The sequence below is a fragment of the Colossoma macropomum genome, unplaced genomic scaffold (genome assembly GCF_904425465.1).
Source record: "Colossoma macropomum unplaced genomic scaffold, Colossoma_macropomum, whole genome shotgun sequence".
NCBI lineage: Eukaryota > Metazoa > Chordata > Actinopteri > Characiformes > Serrasalmidae > Colossoma > Colossoma macropomum.
In genome coordinates, this window is record NW_023494792.1 from 30,691,034 (window position 1) to 30,714,631 (window position 23,598).

Genomic DNA, 23,598 nt, shown 5'->3' on the forward strand with positions numbered 1-23,598 from the left:
TATCAAGCTCAGTTATTTCCCCCGCGCGCACAGTGAGCCCCCCCACTCAGCCCCCCATTAAACCAAGATTCATTTTCTCCTCACTGACAGCCTTTAGAGGAACATCGTGTCCCTGAAACGGTTAACGTGCACCTGCTCATTAATTATTACTGAACGCAGTATCACTCCGGGTGAAGGGGAAGGAGAAAATCCTGTACACCTCCATCTAAAGCACAAGCTGATGCTGCCTCACGGTCACACATCCCTGCATTTTGATGAGGGGATGAAAAGAGACAGGGGAATGAGATCTGAGGCACATCTGAAACACGTTTCCTCTGTCACGACACGCTTGCTTTCTTAATTGTGCCCAAAAACGTTCATTTTCACATTCAGTATGGTGCCCTTACTGGAGCGCCCACTGGCTGCATCCACAGGGATGCAGGGCACGACTGGAACGAATTCAGCAACGGAATGAAGCGTTTTGTTTAATTCACCCAAGAAATTATTCACATCCATCACATTAACACTCAGCCTGTCCTTTAAGGCGCCCCGTCTGAATGTCCGCCTCCCTCCCTCCTTCACTCACATGCGGATTTATTCTGGATTTCAGTCTGCAGCCCTGATGAAAAGCCAGTTTGCTCACCTTTTTCAGACGCCTCTCGTGCCCCGTATGGCTGAGCTGCTGTGCAGATTCAGTGCTGGGTTAAAGGGACTGTGGCAGTGGAAGCTGTGCTGGGCCTTTTGCTCTCAGGGCGCTCAGCCAATGGCGACCGACCGTCTCAGAGCACCACCGTCAGGATCCGCCTCATTTTATTTCCCACCCGTATTCCGACAAACCCCGCCTCTTGTGGCATGATTGGCCAGTGCTGAGCTGTTTGCTTTGCTGAGATTGGCAGGCCGTCTCAGGGCAACTGCGCTTGGATTGGCCAGTAGTGTCTTACCTTTCCTCCTGCGCTGAGATTGGCTAATAATGTCCTGCCCTCTTCAATAGAATTGGCAAGTAAGATCCTCCCTTTTACACTAGAATTGGCTAGTAATGTCCTGCCCTCTGTACTAGTAGTGGTTAGCAATGTCCTGCCCTCTGTACTAGTATTGGTTAGTAATGTCCTGCCCTCCGCACTATGATTGACTAGTAATGTCCTGCCTTCTGTGCTAGTATTGGTTAGTAATGTCCTGCCCTCCGTACTAGGCTAGTAATGTCCTGCCCTCTGTACTAGGCTAGTAATGTCCTGCCCTCTGTACTAGTATTGGTTAGTAATGTCCTGCCCTCCGTACTAGTATTGGCTAGTAATGTCCTGCCCTCTGTACTTGTATTGGCTAGTAATGTCCTGCCCTCTGTACTAGTATTGGTTAGTAATGTCCTGCCCTCCGTACTAGTATTGGTTAGTGATGTCCTCCCCTCTGCACTGTGATTGACTAGTAATGTCCTGCCCTCTGTACTAGTATTGGCTAGTAATGTCCTGCCCTCTGTACGAGTATTGGCTAGTAATGTCCTGCCCTCCGTACTAGTATTGGTTAGTGATGTCCTGCCCTCTGTACTATGATTGACTAGTAATGTCCTGCCCTCTGTACTAGTATTGGCTAGTAATGTCCTGCCCTCTGTACTAGTATTGGTTACTAATGTCCTGCCCTCTGCACTATGATTGACTAGTAATGTCCTGCTCTCTGTACTAGTAATGGTTAGTAATGTCCTGCCCGCTGTGCTAGAATTGCCCAAGACATTCAAAACCTTTTGCTGTGGTAATGTGAACAGACCTTCACTTAGCCAGTGAGTAATCAGCTCACCAGCCAATCAGCACTCATAACAGAAACTGTACCGTCCTGCTGCCCAAAACCTGTTTTCTGTATAAAAACAGAAATATATTGGTAAGATCTCCTTTTTGGGCTGCGTCCATACAGCCAGGGGAGAACGGAATACAACATAACATTTTTGTTCTTTGCCAAAGTTATTTTAAAGTATTTGAGCAACATTCATGTCCACACAGAAGAAGAACCAGGGGGTGTCATATTTTGCTCAAGGAAAATGCTCTTTTATTGAACAAAGCAGAAAAGGCCACTGAATATTGGGTTATGGTTATTTCTCAGCAATTTGATGAGCAAAAGCTGCATTCAAATGTGCAAACTGCATAACTGTAAATGTAGTATGTTTGGTTTTGATTATAGTTGATGAATGACGGGAGTAATAACACAATTCATTCAAGCACCATCTCTGCATTTCCTCTGTTTTTTTTAATGATTGAGACTTGATGACTAGTGATGACTCCAGAGGCTAATCTTCTTATGAAGATGTCTTTGGATGAATTAATCCACATTCATTGACTAGCTGATAGTCTGAAATATAGAGGAAGCTATGGGCAATATGCTCAGCATGAGAACAGTGGACAAACATTGCCTCTATCTTCCATCTATTTCATCACTCATTCAGTGGGGAGAGGTAATGATAGAAGACAAAGGAAGCACAGTGTTCATTCAGTTTTTCACCCAGAAGCTGACACTATGTCAATACAGAGAGGCAAAGCCTGCAGATCGCTTTGATTGCAGTGAATAATCAATGAGAACCAAAACGCTCTTTCTGTACACCTTCCCTGCGGATCATTTTGGAAACATAGGCCTAAAATAAGCGCTCAGATCATTCTAGCCAAAATGGCAGTTTGAGATGAAGTGAAATCCAATCAAATAATTAACTTGATCATATTAGACTGGACATCTCAATTAGGCTGAATGAAAGTAGGAAGACGAGTCTGGTCATGTGCTTTTCTTCCATTTCTCATTTGTCATATTGTATTTGATGATTTCTGCAGTGAGGAACCCCCAGGGCCTTCTAGACCTTCAGAGTAGGCCTAATGATTCCTGTGAAATAAAAAAAAAATGTAATTTTTAATCTCAGACTTATTACATGCTAAGGCTTATCATTCAGTAACTACAGGGACTTCAGTGCAAACTGCCTGAGCTATTCTCAGATCATAGAAGTGTGTAATAAAACTTTGGGCTTGCCGATGAGCCTAGGCCTTTAACATTATTAGAATCATCATGTTAGTTATATTTAAACTCCCCAAGTATTGTAGTAATATTCTCATTTCACTGTTCAATTTTGGCACCAAAAGGGTTAAATTCTTGAATGAGTGATGGAAAATAATCCAATTAGGATGATAAAGCCCAGCGAGCTCTCCCATTGGTTAGGACTTCAGGAGCTGAACTGAAGGCCTAACATGTCAGATTAACCATTAATATAAGTAGGAACGTGACAGTGGAATGAACCAATCACATTTTGATTTACAATAAGTGGAAGGACTAGAGAAAATCTAGAAGATCACTCTAGACCTTCTGAAAGTTCTAGATAAGTCACTGACTGAGTTTGTTAGAAATGGAAAACAGTGGCAGCTGCTCTATGTCAGGATGACTGAAGGGGTCAACAAAGCTGCTACCAGGTAAAATATAGGTCAATATGTCTGTAAGAAGATTCAGATGTTCATGTTTGATGTAGAAAAGCTTGAAATGTTCATGTGACTTGCTGTTAGCTTTGTGCTAACATACTACTAGAATCCCACAGAGAGTTTGCAGAAATTAGCATTATCATAACAGGGTTTTGTCCTCGTTTTGACATTCATGGTCCGAACAGAACCAAACCTACCTGTAATAGTTATAGTTCACCACTGAATTGCTGCAGTATATTACAGAGATACTAAGAGGTCAAAATTAAAAGCTGGAACAATTCAGAGACTGGGAGGTACAAGGTGTCTAACAATGTCACACACAAAGTTAGGAATTACACAAAAGATAACCCTCATCTCTCAAATGACTACCAGTGTCAGTCTGTGTTTTATGATAAAAATATGGAACATAAAGTTGCTATACTGATTTAGGTATCGCATGTCCACTTTGAGCTTTTCTTTTTTTAAATATCATCCCTGACAGAAAAACCTTATATCTCCAAAACCTTACAGGGAAAAAACAAACATTCTTAACTTTGAATTGAAGTCAATTTAACAAGATTTATCAGCATTTTTGGATTTCATCAGCATTTCTATCGGTCCATTCATGATGAAATTGAAAACGTCAGCTGTCTTTTTAAACATTGAAATAATCGTTGTTCAAATGTTTCACTGTTCAAATGTTACCAAAAGTTTGATTTTTAAGAGGTGACTTTTTAATACACTTTAACACAGTGCACGGATTCAGCACACTTTCTGTTTAAGCTCACACACACGTCATACATGTTGAAGGGACACTCAAATGGGAAACATTAAAAGTTTAACCACTGCTAAATCCGTTGTAAACGTGCCTCTTACAGCAGTTCCACCGTAGTCTTCATCCGAGATCTCCTGTTTTCAAGTCTAGGAAATGCCCCCTTTGATGATGTGTCTTGAAGTTATGAATTTTGAAGTGCTTTAGGGTGGAGGGTGGGGTGGGCTGCATGATTTTTTTTCTTCAGCTGGCCAATTCTTTAACTGAATTGTTCTCTTAACCCCTTAAATGGCCACCAGTGGGCCCAAGTTTTATTACACACTTCAATAACCTAGAAATAGCTCAACCAGTTTGCACTGAAGTCCCTGTAGTTACTGAATAATAAGCCTTAGTATGAAATAAGCCTGGGATTTTAAGAGGTTAACAAAGAAAAAGTTTGTCGACCATTGAGGTTAATGCTACACCACTAATGCTAGTGAGCAACACTGATTATTAGCCTCTAGGTCAGAGGCTATCAGTCAGGACTTGTTGAAGAGTGTAGAGATTCTCAATGGATGTTTAATGCATTTGTGCAATGCATGCTGGGTATTGTAGTGGGACAATATCTATAAATGTTAACACAAAATTGCAAAAAATGGCGAATCTGTCAAACCAATGGGGTTGAAGTGTGCAGTGCTGCACTACAGAATACTGTATTACATGAACAACATAGCATTTTAACAGAGCCAGTGTTAACGTTAACTGGTTAAGTGCTAGTTTGAATGTACAAAAATTCATACTGGCACTCTCCAAAATCCTGTGGAAAGGCTTCCCAGAAGAGCGGAGGCTGTTACAGCTGCAGAATCTCCATATTAATGCCGTTAGTTTTGGACATTGGTGTTAATCTAATTCACATAGATGTTATGGTCTGATGTCCACAAACTTTTGGCCATATAGTGCTCTGTGGTGAAAATACCAGGGTCACTGTCAGAAATGTGCATTATCATAGCTATTACATCGCTAAGCTTAAGCGAATTCATGCATTTAACATTGCATTGTAATGGCATACACTCTGCTCTTAGCTCACAGTGTAAACGAATGATTTGTCTGCTCACGCTACACCAGAAGCTCTGTCTATAAATCAAGTCCCTCAAAGCTTCATTATGAGCATGAATAATATGGATAGCCTTTCGCTTTAATTGAAAGAAATCATTCGTGGTGTGATATTTCATGATCCTGCAATGGTCTTTGGGCTGAGACACTTTGAGAACATAAGCCCTGATCTTTGCTCAGTCAACAGCCTATTAACGTTGAGTCACTAACATCTGAACCTCAAGCCCATAATTATCCCTGATTAAGGACTATTTGTCCAGATGATCATCCCCTAAAGGAAGAGGAGATAGACAGCTGTGTGGCTTAAGGCTGGTTGAATTGTCTTCTTATAAAACTGGACCTTTTGAAGATTTCATAGCCAGTCTTTGAGGTCATTTTCTATGGTTGTGGTATTAAAAGTAATACATTACATGTCCAAAAGTGTGTAGACACCTGCTCATCCCATGTTTCTCCTGAAATCAAGGCTATTAATAGGGAGTTTATCCTCCTTTGCTGCAGTAACAACCTCTACTCTTCTGGGCATACTTTACACTAGATGTTGGAACACTGCTGTGAGGATTTGATCGAGCATTAGTGAGGTCAGGTACTGATGTTGGATGATCAGTTCTGGATCACTTCAACTCATCCCAAAGATATTGGATGGAGCTTTCATCACTGCAGAGAACACAGTTGCACTGCTCCACAGCCCAGTACTGGGGACTTTATTCCCCTCTAGGTGATGCTTGCCACTGGGCATGGTGACAATGTGTGTCTGATCCAGCTTGTCTCATTCTATTGGTCAGTGCTTTTCTAAGGAGATTATGCAAGTTGTGTGTGCATCATTGAAAGCCTATATTACCAACAGGTGCACTTCAAAGTAGCTTAATTTATTAATTAGAAGACACCAAAACCCAAATATTACTTTGGTGGTTTGAATAAGATTTGCTGTAAAATGTGTAAGCAGTGTTAAAAAGTAAGAGAAAGGATAGTTTTGTTAGTCTAGAGTAGTCCTACATGTTTCTAACTAAGTGACCTAATGTTTTTACTATGATAAAACCTGTATTAATATTTGAGTATAAGCAGGGTAAGAGTTACTGAGAGGACCACAAAGCAGTTTACCCATAAGGGGTAACTATAACTTTTATTTTATGCTTTATTACTTCACTGTAGACAGCATGCTTCTCCAAAACTGGCAGGTAGTGGACACAAGGATGCAAAGAGGCCTATGTCATTTAAACAGTCACTGTAACAGGCAGCAGGCAGAATTAGAGATCAATATGGATTACATCAGCATAATAATGAACATTAGAATATACCTTAGGATGAAAACATCAGTAACTGACCTGTTAGATCACTGAGGCTAGGAGGGTGTAAAACTATACACAGATGAGCAAAACATCATGACCACTCACAGATTAAGTGGACAACCTTGATTATCTGGTAACAGGGGTTCATGCTAGGGTCTGGTATATATTAGATGGTAGATGTTGGATGTGGGAGAAATGGGCAGGTGTGAGTACTTGCGTAACTTTTACCAGAGCCAAATCATAATGGCCAGACGACTGGGTCGGAGCATCTCCGAAATGGCAAGGCTTGTAGGGACCTCCCAGCCAGCAGTGGCAAATACCTACCAAAAGTGGTCAGAGGAGGGACAAACCACAAACTGGTGCAATGTTCTGCCAGAACTGAGCAATGTTCAGCTGGGAAACCCTGGGTCCAGGCATTTATGAGGACATCAGTTGGACACATGCAGCCTACATAAACATTGTTGTGGGGTACACCCCTTCCCAGATGGCAGAGGCCTCTTTCAGCAGGGTAATGCACCCTGCCACACTGCACACATTGTTCAAGAATGTCTTGAGGAAGATGACAATAAGTTGAAGATGTTGTCCTGGTATCCAAATTCCCCGGATCTCAATCCCACTGAGCATCTGTGGGATGTGCTGGAACAGCTAGTCTGATCCACAGTGGCTCCACCTCATGACTTACAGGACTTAAAGGATCTGCTGTTAATGTCTTGGTACCACATACCTTAAGAGGTCTTGTGAAGTCCATGCCTTGGCAGGTCTGAGCTGTTTTGGCAGCATATTAGGTGGGTGGTCATAACGTTTTGGCTCACCAGTGTATGTTTATAAGTGGAAAAATGACCTGTTTTGAAACAGCACAAATTCATCTCTGCAACAGAACAACAGGTCTACATCTTCTTCTGGAGGCTGGCTTATAATATCCACATCACTTATACACACAACATCAACAGCTTGGAGCACAGGTCAGTTTTGCCAGTTTAGTTTTAGGTCATCAGACATGGCAGCATTTCTTGATGAATAGCTCCATCTGCTGTTTCAGAAAGGACACTACTACTCCTTTTCAAGTCCTTGGATTTACAAAATATGGACCTGCAAAGCTGACCTGGGGTCATCTTACAGCTTTTATATGACACCGAATAGAATTATATTAACTGTTGAAACTTGATTTTAGATCAGTGTTCTTACTTTGAAATGCTTGATAAATATGGGCCATTGTTTACATAATGTGAACAGCCTTCTGTCTATGTAAGGTACACTATACCATGTCCAAATATCCAGACAGCTCTTCCAGTTAGTGAATTCAGCTCCTTTAAGGTCACCCATTGCTGACCCAGGTGTTCAGTTGTGCACACACAGCTTGTATAATCTCCACAGAAAAACACTGAACAATAGAACGGGAAGCTCTGGAGCAGCCAAACGAGTCCAATGCCAAGCGCCAGCTAGAGAGAGGATATATCTATTTCTATACAGAAGTAGACTTACGTGACAACACATGAACATTTCCATTAAATATGTACTAAATTAAATGATGGTATGGCTATCTATGTGACTGCACAAGTGTGGAAAATCTTTTATCAGTAAGGCTGGGCAATTTGAAAACATTTATAGTTATTATGATAAATTATGTCACAAATCTATTTTCTTATTGTGGATTTCATCGGCACTTAGAAACACTGCATCTTTAATTACAAAAAGAGTACAATTTAACTGGCTTTACTGCAGTACAGTATGTGAAATACAAATAATTGAGTTCATAGTTCTGATTGTGTTTTTTAAATGTGGCACCACTGTCTGTTCCAACTTATCAGATATCAGAGAAAAATATTGTGACATATCATGTATCGTGAGAAATACTTGAAGTATCATGACATTACATTTTTGTCACATCACCCAGCTCTAGTTGTCTGCTACTGATTAGCCCACTACAAATTCCTTGTATTTGCAAACATACTTCCCTACAAAGCCTGATTGTGATTCCACAGGGGATAAAATTTAGGTTCAACATTTCCTACAAGTTAGGGGATATGAAGTTCTTCAAACTGTATATTGAGTCAGCAAAAAAGATGTTTACACAAATTAGACAGGTTTTATATTCATAGTCGCATTGCGTGCACAAGGCTGTAATTTGCTGTTGGATGTTGGTATTGTTACGTGACATAATAAAGACAAAAGAAGGTCAGTTGATCAGTTAGAGGCTAAGACAAAGAATATGTCAAATGAAATAAATCAGTTTTGGAAATATTCAAAGAATGCCTAGATCAAACGTTGTCACATCACTGAGAGAAAATCAGGCTGATGACACAGGTGAGCATCAATAACAAACACTGTATTAATGTCAGACCAAGCAAGATTACAACAGTTGTGAAAGATGAAGATGCAGATAAACAAAGTGAAAAGTTATACAATTCTGTAGGAAAAAACATCAGATAATTTGATAGCAAAGTGGTATTTCTATGGGAGCAGACATACTAAGACAGAGAGAGATTCAACATGGAGCAAACATTTCTGTTAACACGACACTAGACACACAATTAACCTATTTTAGCAATTACATATGGAGCAAAGCATTATCTTTTCTTCAGCCCTGTTTTATATGCGCAGAGGGAGCGTCTCCTTTAATCAGTGGTGAGCTGAGTCTCTCCCTGCTGTCCAGCCTGACTGCCAGGCTCGATTGTAGACCACTCTAAATGCAGCCACTGTAGCCAGGAGAAAGACCAGAGCAGCCAGACCAACCCCACCAAACATCAGCGCTCTCTCTACCACACTCACTCCGCCTGGAGAGAGAGAGAGAGAGAGAGAGAGAGAGAGAGAGAGAGAGAGAGACAGTGAGAGTCAGAGACAGAGTGCTATTCCTATACATTGGTGTTCAAAAAAATGCGTGTGGATTTGGTATTGATTGTATTAATGTGCTGTTATTTTGTGGTGGATTTGCTGTGGAAAAGTGTTTTTCATTTGTGATTTTGGCTCATTATTTGGTGTTTATTTGTGTGTGACTGTCTAACTTTATTGAAAATGTGCTGCCAATAACATCAGACTTTGCATTCATGATGGACTAAGAAGAAATTTACCCTAAAACAGATTTACACAGTTTTTAAAAAAAAACTTAGCAAGATATTGGTGAATGAAGCCCAATGTTTGCAACCAAGACAGTCAGGTATCACTTCGTTTTTATCTAAAATTGATGCATAACACGTTGATTTCTGTGGGATGTTCTCTCTATTAGAGCTAAGCGATTGTCTGTAAATTACATCGCAAGTGGCAATCACTGGGGGTCCAAGCACAAAGGAGCTCTTAGAGTTATAGGGCTCTTAGAATTTGAAAGCATTTATCTGGCCCCTGAACAGGAATCGGGCCCCATTATGACCCCACCTAAAAAAAAAATCCTAGAATCTCCAGTGCTTCTGACATTTGTTTTTGTATGTGTGATATACTGTATGCTTTTCCCAATAGTGAGTTCTTTGTAATCTCCTGAAAAATATTTAAAAAAGAAAAGGTTCCAGGAGGAAGCAGGAAGAAGCTGGCTTTAAGGATCTGGTGGCTTGGCCTGGCTCCATCATTCATCATCCTTAACTACTCCCTTTTTTCATTAATAGCTTAAACGCATTGTTCTGTAATAATAATATACTGAGCCTTGCTTGAAATGTGAACATCTTTCCAAACTGTAAAAAATATTATTTTTATGGTGGTCAGTTCCGATCAGAGGCACGGATGACGTGTCTTCGTTAACCTACATTACCTGTGTGGTGCTACACCATGTATGTCTATTCAAAGTATCTATGGTTTACTAAAACGAATGAAGACATAATACCTATATACATACATCATCTAAACCGCTTATCCTTCTGGGTCACGGTGGGGTGCTGGAGCCTAACCCAGCTGTCATTGGGCAGAAGGCAGGATACACCCTGGACAATCGCAGGGCAGACAGACAGATACTCTCACACCTAGGGGCAATTCAGCATGTCAAAACCACAGCATGACTGTGGGAGGAAACCGGAGTCCCCCACGCAGACACGGGGAGAACATGCAAACTCCACACAGAAAGGACCCTGGTCGCCCGGCTGGGAATCGAACCTAGGCCATTTTTGCTGTGAGGCGACAGCGCTACCCACTGCACCACCGTGCCGCCATGAAGACATAATGCAAAATAATAATCTTTTTTGTACAAAAGATGGCGTCATTTGAGTGAAAAGTGGAACGAGGACCAGGATACACACCACTGGCAAGTTGCTACAGTCTCAGAGTGCCGTTTACAATCACTACTTGGACAGGCTTGAGTACACGCAGCTGGCTTTGATTCTTTGCGCGTGGTGGTGTGTAATACCAGTGGAGTAGAAGATGTTGGGTCCCTCTCTGTTAAGCTACGCACTTAAAAATGATGGTTCTTCAAGGGTGCTTTAGTAAAGAAAACAGTTCTATATAGAACCCTGAGCATTCAAAGAACCTTTTCCATGTTTGAAGGGTTCCGTGAATCATGAAAAGGTTCTGCAGATTGATGGAGAATGTGCTGTAGATGTTTCAGTATCGATCCTTGTTGAAAATGGTTCTACAGCACCAAAAAAGCTTCTTTTATTATAACAAGCCTGACATCGTAACAATAAAGGAAACCTTTTTGGTGCTATATAGAACCATTTTCTTTACTAAAGAACCCTTGAAGAACCATCATTTAGGCTACCGTTACTAGAATGAGAACTACATTTAAGCCAATGGGATATCTTATTCTTTTGGCTTCTGCTTCAAAACTGTTGGCTGGAGTTAATTCAAAGGCTGAAGAATTATATACTAGTCTTTTATATATAGCCTTTTTCTTGTCTCATGGACAGGTGTATGCCCACGTGCAGTGATCCGAGGATGGAAAGATCGCAAACACCCCCTGTGTAATCTGGACTGCTCTCTGGGATTCTCAAGTCTCCTTTTTTTCTCAAATATATACATTTTTAATGGTTGTTTATTACTTCTTTCTTCTACTTTCTCTCTAGTTTTTCATTCTTTTAAATGATCTTAGTGAAAGAGTAAAGAAATAAATCCTTTGTAACAGCTTCTGCCTTCCGTCAAGTTACTGGACCAATTGAATCTATACTTTTATAAATTGTTGGCTATTTTGGGTGGTTGGTAGTGTTTAAGTAGTGGTTTTCTTGCTTTATTTATGAATGAATGTCCTAGCAATTGGCTCTCTTTCTTAATTGGTGTATTTGATGCTATTTAATGTATTATCCTACTCATTTGGTATAGTTTTAAAAAATACTATATACCATACTTCCACCTTCCCTTTAAACATTCGTCATTTATTTTTACAGCTTCCTACAAATTATGATTATTTTATACTATATTATATGTATCAGCAACAATATTGGGTTCATATGATTGAAAAAAAGCAAATTAATGCAATAAAGAGATTCACATTCCCACAGTTAATGTGTGCACATTATGGTAATTATGTGTTTATCCTGCACTGCCTTGTCTCATAAATGTCTCATGTCTCATAAATTGTACTTGTCTTGCACTTCTTAAACTGCACTAAACACTGACATGTTAGTATATATTTAATGTTCACTGTGTACTGTAACTGTGTATAATAAGAGATGACAAATTCAACTTCAACTAATAGAAATGCTTCAGAATTACTTGGAATTAAATTGTTTTACATTAACTTGCATTATAAGGTAAGAACGTTTTTGCCTTCACCTGTAAAGTTACTGTTTTGGAGATTGTTCTTTTTTGGACAATATAAATATGTAAATCCTATAACGAAAAACTTGGGACAGTCAGTAAAAAGTAAATAAAAACAGAAAGTAGAGATTTATAAATATACTTTGACCTGTACTTAAGCAAAAGCATTCAGTACAAAGACAAGATATTTCATGTGTTACCTTTAAAATGTCATTGTTTTTTGTAAATATACATGTATTCTGAAATTGACACTCGCAGCAAGTTCCAAAAAAATCGGAACAGGGATAATTTAAGACTAGGAACAGTGTGAAATGTTAAAAAAAAATCTTGAACAGGTGACTCAATAATGCTTGGGTATAAAAAGAGCATCCAGGAATGGCCGAGTCCTTCATGAGCAAGGATGAGTCACGGCATTTTTGGTACCACTTTACCAAAACCGCATTAGTAAAAAATCCAACAGTTAAAAAAAATAATGTTCTTCAGTAAGCGAGATCAAGTTTATCTGTAATGGACTGATGCACAGTGGAAACATATACATATTGTGGTCTGATGAGTCCACCTTTTACCATTCAGATGTTTATGAAAATAATGGACATTGTGTTCTCTGGGCCAAAGAAGAAAATGACCATCCAGATTGTTACCAGCGTCTGTCGTGATATGGGGGGATGTTATCAGGTAACTTGCACATCTGGGAAAGAGCCTATAACGCTGAACACTATTTGGAGCAACATATGATACCTTTATGATGCTGATGATCTTATTCAGGGACACTTATTTCAACATGACAACTACAAGAAACATTCTGCACATGTTACAACAGCATGGCCGCATAATCAGAGAGGTAGGTGCTAAACTGGCCTGCCTAGAGTCCACAACTATCTCACATTGAAAACCAAGGCCCCTATGTTTTACTTGTATAAGAGAAGAATGTAAAAAATTCAGTTTTTAAAACTGGATCAGTTTCATAAGGTAAAAAACTATTGTGCTTTTATACCATTTTCAGTTTACTACAGGTTATTAGCATGAATATATCCAGAAATTTGGAGTTTGTGTGTGTGCATATATTTATATACATACATATATATGTATTATATATATATATATATATATATATATCTATATATATATATATATTATATATATATATGTGTGGTGTATATATATATATATATATATGTGTGTGTGTATATATATATATATATATATATGTGTGTGTGTATATATATATATATATATATATATATTATTTACCAGTGTGCTTCTCTTCTTCTTTTTGCGATGCTTCTTCCAAGTAATCTTTTCCCTTTTCACCTGTAAATATGCACAATGCATGAGACAAATTTTTAATCCTTTCTATTAACACTATTAAAATAATGGTATAGTTTGATATAGAAAAGCAAGAGAAAACAAAATGCTAAAAGAGGTACTAACTTTGAAATTGCAGTCTGGTGGCTCTCTGCATTTGTGACCAGCAGCTGTGGTCTCACAAAAATAGAGTCCCAAATCAGCCCTCTCTGACCCCAATTATGGTTAGGTTGGTCATGGTGATCTCTCTGTCTGCTGTTAGTTTGAAGCGATTCTTATCTTCATTATGTTGCATCAAAAGGCTTTTCCCAATTTCAGCTCTCACAGCACGAATCAGAAGTGTGGTCTTATCTGAGCTTTGTCGGTACCATGCCACTTCACTGCTGGTAGATATGTTGCAGAAGGACAATGTAATGTTTTCTTCTGGTCGAACTGTAAGCTCCACTGTAGCTGTGGACATTACACTTGTATCAGAAAGACTTAATTATTAAGTATTTAATAAAGGCAACAGTTGTATATAGAACCATGAACACTCAAAGAACCATTCACATGTTTAAAGGCTTCTTAAATAAATTATATTTTATATGTCATATAAAGAACCCTTTATTATATTTTCTTTTTGAAAAGAGTTCTATATAGTACCAAAAAGGGTTCTGCTATTGTTGCAATGTCAAGCTTAACAGTAGAAGAACCCCTTTTGGTGCACTATAGAACCCTTTAAAAAAATACAATATAGGGGTCTTTAAGAAATATAAAAGGGGTCTATAAGAAATATAAAATATCATAAAAATATATAGAACCATATACAACACGTTCTCCATCAATCTGAAGAAAGATTTCACTATGCAAAAAACTCTTTAAGCCTGAAAATGGTTCTTCGCGTGTTCATGGTTCTTGATTGTGGTCTTATTGGTTTTCTGTTGTCTTTAATAAAGAACCCTTGGAGAATCATCTTTTTTAAGAGTGTATCTCAGTGTAGTCTCTGGAAATATTGTTATTGTTTTCAAACAGTACAAATGTCTTATACAATTATAGCTGTTTAAACATAAATGCTTTAAGGCAATTTGGTTCCTTGAAACCATTTCAGTTTACTTTACTCATCAGGTTTTACACTGTAGGAGAAAAAAGGAAACACTTACCGCTATGAATTATTTGCAAAATCATACAAAACAGCAGACACAGACAGAAATGAGACATCCTGCTTAGCACAAATAGACACAACATGTACCTCATACAGAGGAACAGACCACAACAGAAAGTCCCTCCTGTCCCACAGCTGCTTTTCAAAGAACACATCTACTGCAAGCCAAGTGACAGAGATGAACAGAGAAAAATGTATTTAACTATGATATTTGATACATTTCAAAGAGATCTGAACTAACTGGACTTAGAAAATGATTAGCGTGTGTTTATTTAAAAGGAAATGTGTGGTGAATAAAACATTGTGCTAATGCTTAACATCTGCATAGATTTGAGCTCATATGTGGGTTGTAGATGTGGTACAGCATAGACTATTCAGGAAGGAAGCATTAACAGCAGCAGCATAAAAAGTGGTCTTCTGCGCTTTCCTTTACTTGTCTATGATATGAAGGCAAATCTGGCCAAAAAAGAAATTAAAACTAAAACAATAAAACGTAGATGCAAACCTCTTTTTGTCATTTCTTTTTCCGAACATCTGTGCAAATATCCTGCCAAAATTGAAAATGAAATGAAATACCTACATTTGCAATTTAAATTTTCACATAAGAATGAGTCATTTGTGACAAAAAAAATAAAATAAAACAGCTATTTGTCATTTCATCTTAGTACTTATTCTGGTATTTCATGGTTATATCTAAAAAGCTAATAGAGGGAAGAAAATCCAAGCTTCACTTTGGCTTTTCTTCATGAAATGCAGAATACAGTGGTGTGAAAAAGTGTTTGCCCCTTCCTGATTTCTTATTCTTTTGCATGTTTGTCACTATTAAATGTTTCAGATCACCAAACAAATTTAAATATTAGACAAAGATAACACAAGTAAACACAAAACGCAGTTTATAAATGAAGATCTTTATTATTAAGGGAAAAAGCCTACAGGGCCCTGTGTGAAAAAGTGATTGCCCCTAAACCTAATAACAGGCTGGGCCACCCTTAGCAGCAACAACTACAATCAAGCGTTTGTGATAACTGGCAACAAGTCTTTTACAGCGCTGTGGAGGAACTTTGGCCCACTCATCTTTGCAGAATTGTAATTCAGCCACATTGGAGGGTTTCCGAGCATGAACCGCCATTTTAAGGTCATGCCACAGCATCTCAATCGGATTCAGGTCAGGACTTTGACGTGGCCACTGCAAAGTCTTAATTTTATTTAATGTTTACTTGTGTTATCTTTGTCTAATATTTAAATTTGTTTGGTGATCTGAAACATTTAATATAGTGACAAACATGCAAAAGAATAAGAAATCAGGAAGGGGCAAACACTTTTTCACACCACTGTATGTGTCAAAACTAAAATCAAAATGCAATGTTTACATTGTTATTTCTTTTTCACAGCAATTGACTGCATATCTGACGAAATGAAAATGCAAAATGGATAAACCCACAGCAAAGTGACAGTTTGTGATTCAGTTTTCAGTGTGGACACGCTTTAAGTTTCAGAATGAAAAGGCAAATGCAAACGAACACAAGTGCCACTTGCTGGAGGTTCAGTTTTCATTTGCCACTTTGCTTTATTGTTTTCAAGTTGACCAACATGCAAATATATGTTAATTAACACTAGGTGGGGCCAGGCTCTGGGTTACAGGGTACATTTTAGGACATCCTCAGACCTCAGAGTCAGACCGGCATGTTGGTTAACTTGAAAATGAAAAAGCGAAATAGGAAATGAAAAGTAAATCACCAAAGCGTGTCCACGAAAAGTGTCATTTTGCGGCTGATTTATCCATTTTGTATTTTCATTTTGTCAGATATGCAGCCTATTGCTATGAAAAAGAAATATGACCATGAAATACCAGAATAATGATTAAAATGAAATGACAAATAGCTGTTTTAAATGTATTTTTATTTTTTCACGAATTACTCGTGCTTAGGTGAAAAATGAAATTTCATTTCATTTCATTTTCAATTTGGCAGGATATTAGTGCAGACGTCTGGAAAAAGAAATGGCAAAAAGAGGTTTGCATTTACATTTTATTGTTTTAATTTTAATTTCTTTTTTGGCCAGATTTGCCTCCCATAGTATGAAAATGAAAACTCACTGTTGAGTTACAGGAGGCTGATTATTCAGGAGGGACAAACTTCCCTTAAATTTTAAAACTTAAATTTGTAGAGAAATGTAAACTGTAGACGAGATCTTACTTGCCTGAATATATTAGCCCAGCCTGTCACCTAATAAAATGCAGCTCAGGCCTCATTTATAAATGACTCGTACACACGGATTTAATCTTAAAATGGTGGTACGTCACAATTCACATTTAAGTAATGATTCGTAAAATGGGATTTCCAAATGAAAATGTGTGTAGACTGACCCATGGCTCCAACCTGACGTCCAAACTTTTGGCTAATTAGTCGCTGCTACAGGATACGTATGAAGTATGTATCTGTTTGTCTTTCTGTCTGTCACTTTACCACATGTGCTCCATTGTTTCAGAACACCAACACCTACGCAAGATCCCTGAAGAGGATAACTCAACTATACATTTCAAGCATGTTAACACAGGAATCACTGGAAATGACCAGCTATTAAATTGCTGACACTGGAAATGACCAGGGTATCAGATGTTTAACGCAGGAAATGACAAGGTACTCAATTTCTAACACTGGAAAGGACCAGGTCTCAAATTTCTAACACTGGAAATGACCAGGTCTCAAATTGCTAACACTGGAAATGATGATGTATCAAACGTCTAACACTGGAAATGAAAAGGCATTTAAATTGCTAACAATGGAAATGACCAGGTCTCAAATTGCTAACACTGGAAATGACCAGGTCTCAAATTGCTAACACTGGAAATGATCAGGTATCAAATTGCTAACACTGGAAATGACCAGGTATTAAAATGCTAACACTGAAAATGACCAGGTCTCAAATTTCTAACACTGGAAATGATGAGGTATCAAATGTCTAACACTGGAAATGACCAGGTCTCAAATTGCTAACACTGGAAATGACCAGGTATTAAATGTCTAACACTGGAAACGACCAGGTCTCAAATTGCTAACACTAGAAATGACCAGGTATTAAATTGCTAACACTGGAAATGACCAGGTATTACATTTCTAACACTGGAAATGACCAGGTATTAAATTGCTAACACTAGAAATGACCAGGTATTAAATTGCTAACACTGGAAATGACCAGGTATCAAATTGCTAACACTGGAAATGACCAGGTCTCAAATTTCCAGGCACTGGAAATAACACATCAAATTTCTAACACTGGAAATGACCAGGTATTACATTTCTAACACTGGAAATGACCAGGTATTAAATTGCTAACACTAGAAATGACCAGGTATTAAATTGCTAACACTGGAAATGACCAGGTATCAAATTGCTAACACTGGAAATGACCAGGTCTCAAATTTCTAACAATGGAAATAACACATCAAATTTCTAACAATGGAAATGACCAGGTCTCAAATTTCTAACACTGGAAATAACACATCAAATTTCTAACAATGGAAATGACCAGGTCTCAAATTTCTAACACTGGAAATAATGAGATATTAAATTGCTAACATGGGAAATGACCAGGTCTCAAATTGCTAACACTGGAAATGACCAGGTATTAAATTTCTAACACTAGAAATGACCAGGTATCAAATTGCTAACACTGGAAATGACCAGATATCAAATTTCTAACACTGGAAATGACCAGGTATTAAATTGCTAACACTGGAAATGACCAGGTCTCAAATTTCTAACAATGGAAATGACCAGGTATTAAATGTCTAACACTGGAAATGACCAGATATTAAATTGCTAACACTAGAAATGACCAGGTATTAAATTGCTAACACTCGAAATGACCAGGTATTAAGTTTCTAACACTGGAAATGACCAGGTCTCAAATTGCTAACACTGGAAATGACCAGGTCTCAAATTTCTAACACTAGAAATGACCAGGTATTAAGTTTCTAACACTGGAAATGACCAGGTATTAAATTTCTAACACTGGAAATGACCAGATCTCAAGTTTCCTTTACTGACATTAAGACCTCCACCTCTATTTGTAATGTAGTTATCATTTCAAATACAAGAGGCTTCATTATGACATGATGGCACTATACAGAAACAACATCAGCAAGTCTATTTGAGATTACTTAGTAACTTGACATGGTTGGAGTGCAGGGCCATAATCAGGACCAATATTTTAGTTAGGGCCATTCTGCAGAAATGTGTGACAAACTATTTTTCACCCTCATAGATACTCACACTCATAACACATATAGTACATTTATACCATTGCCCCAATAAATTACCCCCTAATGCCAAGTTCAACGCCAACTCTTCAGTGTCATCTCCAGTTCCAAGGAACCTTTTTTTTTCAGAAGATCATTTGATTTCTGTGTTCGCAGTCAAAAATATGTGATTTTAATTATACAGCAGGCTATGAAGTCTGCTTTAATTATGGACTTATAGATGCAGTTTTCTGAATACATATTTAGAAATCTTTATGACCGTGTTCTCCACTCTGGTCCTGCAGGCCTGCCCCTGTTCTTTTTAGTGTTTGTCCTTGCTCTAACAGACACTTCAACTCAAGAAGGACCTGGCAATGAGGTAATTCTTGTGTCTCCAACACTGTAAATTGACTTAAAGTTCTTCAATAGGATCTGTCTGATGCAGGTGTGACTATGCAGAATCAAAAATCCAGACAGATCTGACTCATGTTATGAAAGGACAAAAAAGGCATTCAGATTTACTAAGAAAGAGCACTTTCTACAAATACAAGAATTTCAAAATGTGCAGTTCACAGTGTGCCATAAACTACACTTTCTCAATAGCCAGTACAGGTGGGCAATATCCTAAAAATTAAATATCATGATATTTCAAGAAATCTGATAAGTTGGAAGAGACAAAAAGGAACCAATAGTGCCACATTTAAAAAAAAAGTACCAAAAACTATGATTACAAAGATTTGTACTTAACATTTCACACCCTACACTACACTAAATCCAGTGAACCAGGACTAACAATGCTTTCATTGTAATGAAACATGCTGTTCACTTTTATTTAAGTGCTAGTGATATCCACTATATACTCAGAAAAGCACACTGTGAAGATAATAATAAATATCATCATATTGCCCAGCTAGAGGTCACATTTGAGCATCAATCAGATCAGAATTACACCATGTTGGTCTTCGTTGTGAAAACATCTATATGCTCTTTTTAAATAAATCCATGTTACCTCCCTTACACTTCATTTTTATGTAAGGGGAATTCCACTGACTTTTAAAAATTTCAGTATGTGGTTACATGAACATAGTCATTCAGAGTGGCTTGGTGTGAAATGCTCCGTCCCAAAGAACTTTACAGAGTCAGAACTGGTTACAGTGGTTGTGATAGGAACCAGGGAACCAGACATTTGAAGAGTGCAAACAATTTCACATCTGCTCTGAATGAATGTTCACATCTCAAGGGTGAATGATGGAGACAGTTTGAATCGAATCCGTGGAAATTTCCCCTGGTGTATATTAATGTGTGTTTAATGTGTGTGTGTGTATATATATATATATTATATATATATATATATATATATATATATATAGTATATTTAAGTACTACAGTGCAAATATACACACATATTTATTCAGTATTGTCATTATTTGCTGTTACCTGCGCCTCCTTGTACATTCATCCTTTCTTATCTCAGGATAGATCTCATTGCATATTTTTGTAGATTTCTATTTGTATATATGCCTGTAGATAGATATTTTTTGTATATATTCCCCTTATTTTACATTGTACCGCCCTTATTATTATAACTGTCCTGTGTTGTGTGACTGCTACTGGCTGCTAAATTTCCTTCGGGATCAGTATCTATCTATCTATCTATCTATCTATCTATCTATCTATCTATTTATATATGTATACACACACACACACACACACACACACACACACACACATATATATATATATATATATATATATATATATATATATATATCTCTATATATATCTATATATCCTTGCCCCTAGGAGGCGTTGATGCACCATCCGCTGACAGTGACTGCCAGTGAAGAAGAGCCCTCCACAGGTGAGTAAAGGTAGCCACCTGCAGAGCTGCCTCGTTCTCGTGATCATGTAGGCCGTTACAGTGGACTCATACGAACATACCTGTTCACAAGACGTCAGGCAGGTAGCGTCATAGGCTGCCTACCTTTTCCTCTGGAGGCTCCCCCCCCCCTCTACCGGATTGTGTACAAGTATGAGTGACAGATCAGCTCAGGGTGTGCGACTAGACGGCAAACCAGCAGTAACGTTAGTGGTAGCACGTGCGGCAGTTAACTAGGTAATCGTAGTTTTTATTTATTTATTTAGGAAGAAGAACAGCGAGACGGACATACGCGAAGATCTGCGGCAACGACGAACATGTAAGTTTTCAGTTTCACCTTGACTCGGGCCAGCTCCGCTTTAGACTCGGGAACCGACACACGTGAAAACGGAGGTAGCTGAGAAGGCCATCGTCTCTTTAGAAACAACCCGGAGTAAGAGGAGAAATAATGATTGTCTTTTTGTTGGCAAAAGTGATCTCTGTACACAGTCCGAAAACTGTTCACCTGTATATTTATTTTGTTCGCTGTAACTCCGTAGATATCGTTAGAACTGTTTGGGTAAACCGGCAAACTGTTAGCCAACGTTAGCTACCTAACATAGCTTGAACCCGGGTTCATTTACCAAGCTCAACTTCATCCATTTTATCAGGGTTTGATAAACCGCGGAACTGTGCTAACCAGTGTCCAGCACCGTAACTGAAGTTTTTACTTTTCCTAACCCCAAATTATCGCGTGAACTACGTAGCGTTAGCTAGCTAACGTTAGCCTTAGCACGTGACAGATCAGCTCAGAGTGTGCTAAGTCAGCTAACGCTAGATAGGCGCAAAATTGTAAGCCCAGTACTCGGTATCCATGATGTCATCACGCTGTAGCAGTGATGCCCGCCTTCTGCTGCCCCGAACCCGTTTGCTGTAGAAAAAGGAAACGTATTGGTCAGTTTTCTTTGCTTTTTAGTGAAATCCATCCTTCTACTTTCTAAAATTAAAGGAAAGTTCTGGGCGAGTGATTAAAAACTATTTTAACTGTTCGTTCGTAGCCGTTGAGCTCCATTCACTCCCATTCATTGAGGACTCGCTCGCGGGCGCCCTCTGCTGTTCAGCGGTCCTGTTTTTGATATAACGGGGGAGATAGGAAGTGGCCAGGCTCCTCATAAACTGGCTCTACCTGAAGTAACATTGTAAGCTGATATTAGCTTGCAAGGGGGAATTTCCACCCGAATGCTGTTTAGTTGATGACTAGGCCTAATCCCTATCCACGAACCTGACACCTAGAGTCAGCTTCATTATTACTGCCACTCTTGGGGGGAGAAAATGGGGGGGAAAACAAGGTAATGAAAAATGTCTTTGTGGTTAATTAGCTCAGCCAACCAGCTTTACCATCCTATGAAGCACTGATGAACAAAGCTGGGCTTTAATTTAATTTCTTCACACAGAGCTTGGAAAAATCTAACTTGAATGCTTACAGTCTCACGACATTTTATGGTGGAAACAGAAATTGGGACCAACCTGGGATGAAGTCTGAACAAAGAGAAAGACGTGATGTGTATACTTCGACGTCTAAGGAGACAACAAATACAGCACTCAAAGCTACAATCGGATTTCATTCGTGAAAATCCTAACTATTCAGAGGAAGACATGATTCACAGTGAACACCCTTGAACATCATTAGAGACTTTATGAATATATATATATATATATATATATATATATATATATATATATATATATATATATATTGCGTTCAGAAACACAGACCTGTATAGTTTAAATTTGCAAAGTGCAAATTATTCAGACAAATAATTATCTGCTATACATTCATAATGAACACACTAACACCAGAGGAGACTTTACAGTCATATGAAAAGTCATGAGTGTAGCGGTACTTTAACTTCATTTAATTTTATTTCAGCAATGTGTAAAAAAATAAATAAATAAATTATTTAAAGGAACACTTCCAGTTCCACAAAATTTATTTTTGGAGGCAGAAACGGGACTTTACTCTCACATATAGTAATCAAAACTGGGCTCTAATTCTAGTGTCAATTTCTAATGTCGATTCCCTGTAGTTTTGTCATTAATGCAGCATTTAGACACACTTTGAGTTTGGTTTATGACGATAATCATGACAATCACTTCAGGGAACAGGCAGGTGAAGCTGTTTCACTTGCTGCCAATGTTTCAACAAACCAGGGGAAAAGCCAGCTGGCTGCAGCCGGTGCTAGTGAGTCTGCTCTTAGTTAAGCTAACCCTTCAGAATCCATTTTGGTACAGCCTAACATTAAATTGGGATCTCTTTGGCTTTTCACCATGTTCTACGTACAGTACGTACTGCCTTTTCAGTGCATCAGTGTTCACTTCTTTGACACTTAACATTATAACTATTGACTTTAATATTATTAAATTTATCTGTAATGTTGTGTTTGCCACAGACTAGGGCTGAACGATCGGGGGGGGGATATCTGATTGTGATTTTTCTGGCTGATATTGTGACTGTGATTTAAATTGCGACTATTTTCTATAAATTGAGGTTCAGACCTGTTTTGTTTGTTTGTTTGTGTGTTTGAAGAAGACCAGAATATCCACTTTTTTTCTGGCTTGAGGCATGACCCCTGAATGTAATGTGCCATAAATCCAGTAATTTGTGGTTTTGATGTCACAACACATGGAGGGTTGTCTTCATCTGATTGGTCTAACTCTACAGGCAGCGTACAACTGTGTTTATTAGGTTAAATTTCCCCTCTTAAAACCTAAGACAACATTTTTTAATAATATAAGCTATAATTTAAAAAATAGTGCAATTTCCAAACTGCAGCATTCTTAA

General features: G+C 38.3%; 1 protein-coding gene and 1 long non-coding RNA gene across 3 annotated transcripts in view; both read right to left on the reverse strand.

Moving 5' to 3' along the window:
• sncb (synuclein, beta) overlaps nt 1–788 on the reverse strand; it is a 31,037-nt gene extending 30,249 nt beyond the window's left edge. The window contains exon 1 of one of the 2 annotated variants that reach the window (XM_036576853.1): nt 623–788. The gene's annotated coding sequence lies outside the window, so the exon portion shown is untranslated. The remainder of the gene's footprint in view (nt 1–622) is intronic. The other variant, XM_036576854.1, reaches the window with a different exon arrangement.
• An 8,084-nt stretch (nt 789–8,872) lies between these two features.
• Nucleotides 8,873–14,734, reverse strand: LOC118811349. The gene is made up of 4 exons (XR_005007474.1): nt 14,657–14,734; nt 13,644–13,967; nt 13,464–13,523; nt 8,873–9,316 (listed from the first exon to the last, which is right to left on the reverse strand). It is a non-coding gene; the product is annotated as an uncharacterized LOC118811349 (long non-coding RNA).
• Between the last annotated feature and the right edge of the window lie 8,864 nt (nt 14,735–23,598).